A 2,850-nucleotide genomic window follows, 5' to 3' on the forward strand; every position below is an offset into this window, starting at 1 on the left:
ATGAGTGTTGTGTGTGGTGCTGGGGTTAGGAATGATGTGCAAGGACTCTGGCACAGCCTTTCAGAGGCTGCTCTGTCAAAGGGGTGGGATCAGAAAGGGGAGGGTGCCCTGGTGGCAGCACTGCCAGCCTGATAGTGACTGGAGAGGTTGTGAGGCTGAGGGCAGGCTGGGGTGAAGTGTTTGCTGTCTGGGAGGGCAGGAGAGCCCCAGAGGTGGTGGTCAGCTTCCTCCTGCACCACAGGCAGTGGACAGTGGAAGCAGGAAAGCTGCCAGAACCTCACTCCAACTGCTTGTGATTCACTGTGGTCCTCTGCCCTCCTCTGTTCACCTGTCAGTCTTCATCTTCGGCATGACTGTAGCATTTCCTGCCCTGGCCACCGTTCCCTGTGCTGTTGTTTCTCTCACTCTTAACCTCTCCTAACTTTTGCTATACATCTTTTTCCTTTTCCAGCCCTCCTGCCTCAGCGTGCTGAGACCCACACTGATACCCTCATTCTAGCCTCCACAGCCCGTTCTCTCCTCTGCTCCCTGACAACTCCTTCAAGGCCATGACTTATGCTCCACATGGTGTGGGGTGAATTGTGCCCCCGGCCCCCTGCTCCATGCTGCCCCTCCACAGGTCCAGCAGGGAGGATGCAGCTCTGCAGGTTCTCTTCTGGTGGTACCTCTCCTCCACACCCCAGAGCTGCAGGGCCCTGCTTTTACCACTGTCCCACAGTTTGTCTTGCATTAGATGTTGCAGGGGGTGACAGCCAGTGCTGAGTTAAAAAGTGTGGTGAAGGCACACTCCAGAAGCTGCACAGTTCCCCCCCCCAGGGTTCCCCTTTTCTACTCTTTTTGAGCACCTATATACTGTGCACATTAACTATAATAAACACTGCAAATAAATCTTTGTGCCCACCAGCTGTCTCAAGACCCTTCCTCTTCCTTAGGAGGTAAAACAATTAGACAGCCTCCAAATAGCAGAGCACCCATGTGGCAAAGCAGGCTGACCAGAAGTGAAGGACAGCTCTGCCAGGGAAAAGCAGATTAAGTGATGTAAGTAGAAAATTTTCACACACAGAGTTCACACACTGCTTCCCTGGTTTAGTTCTGAGAGCCCCAGGAGGCAGTGGAGCCTCTCTGCCTCCTGGGACTTCCTGTTGGTAGCAGGGAATGGCCTTTAGTCCTTCACAACGGACAAGTGTCTCAAAGCTGCAGCTGTGCACAATCAGGATGTTTGGTTTCTGCACCAAACTACACTGTCTACAAACTTAACAGGGAGCACAACTCTGTGCCAAGGTGGAGACCCAACCTGAACGAAGGGCAGAGAATGGAAATTCCCCCAACCCCCAGTGCCAGGGAATTGATCAAAGCAGTTACAAGTAAAACGAGCTGGATGCATTTTCACTGCTTGTTACACTCCCATGTGTAAGAGCCTTTCTTTGACTTTAACACAAAGATAAAAAAGGTTCCAAAATCCAACCTAGACCTCTTACTAAAGCAGATCCGAAGTTGCAGACAGACCACACCAATATTCTAAAAAGCTTGCTAGGGACTTCACTGTTTCAACCATTTTCCCTACCACTTTAAATACAAAATAGTGAAATGTCAGAATGCCTTTCTATCTGCATCACCCCCAGCAAAGGCTCCCTGGCAGCCCTTGCCAGAATGGAACCTGGCACTGCCCGCGCTGACCAGGCAGGAAAGGACACAGCAGGCTCTGGAAAGCATCAGCGATACGGACGGGGGTGGCGCCTGATAGCACAGAACACAAACAGCACGCTCACGCAGAGAGCAAGCACACACGAACAGCACACAGAGAACACACACACACACACTGAGCACACACAACTCGGCAGCTGGGACCCACCTGTGGTGGGGCATGTCTTCCCTCTGCACATGCACAATTATGGTCTACTTTAATATCATTACCACTCCCTGTTTCCAGGAATGTTTCCTAACAAAGTTCTGCTTTGTAACGAATAGCCTTGGAAACTTTGTGTGTGTGTGTGTGTGTGTGTGTGCGTGAGTCACAGCTGTAGTGAAGCAGAATTATCGTTACTGATTTTTGAGAAAACCACTGACCTCGATGAGTCCAGGCTGGGGGGGGGGGGGGGCCCTAAACAGGTGCTTTGTACCTACACACACACAAATCTGCAAATATAAACATGTCTGTGTCTGTGTGCATTGTGAAAACTGAATTCAACGCTGCACAGCAAGTGCAGCACCAATGTTGCCATCTTAGATTCAAAATCAAATTAGTGTTGTGGTTATGGTACATCTTAAGGAATCATTCTGCAAGAGTTAAATCAGTCAATTAATAAAGCGCTGCCAAACCCTTTACACATAAAGCACTGAGCAGTTCCAAGGGTGGGTTTGGCAAGGAGCCCATTGTGAACCTTGTGACTCGGAGGGGCTCTGCCCCTCTGCACCCTTACATTCTCCATCCTCACCCTCTTGCATCCCCAGTCTCCGTTGTGTGTCATTCCAGATGGATTCTAATCCAGCTCTCCTTTGTGTGATAAAAGACCGAATCTTGCCACGGAACTTTGTCAGGCTTCCACGAATTTGTAATAAAATTTATTCTGCTGTTACCTTTGAAAATGCTTCTTTACATGATCATGACCACTTGGCCACAACACAGGTGTCCCTGCACTCCAGAAGTTCACAAGCACAGAGCACCAAGGCTTCCTGCCAGCAGGCTGTCCATGTTGGGAGCTGGGGTGGGTGTTTCTGTTGTCTCATGATCTTTTTCCTCTCACATGGAAAAGGCCTTTCAAGTTGAGGCCTTAACCAGCTGCGGGATTCCCCTTTAAAGCTGATGGAGACTGTAATCACTGCAGCCCAAAGGACCCTGAAAATAAAATG

This window comes from Erithacus rubecula (assembly GCF_903797595.1).
Source record: "Erithacus rubecula genome assembly, contig: SUPER_Z_unloc_2, whole genome shotgun sequence".
NCBI classification, from domain to species: domain Eukaryota; kingdom Metazoa; phylum Chordata; class Aves; order Passeriformes; family Muscicapidae; genus Erithacus; species Erithacus rubecula.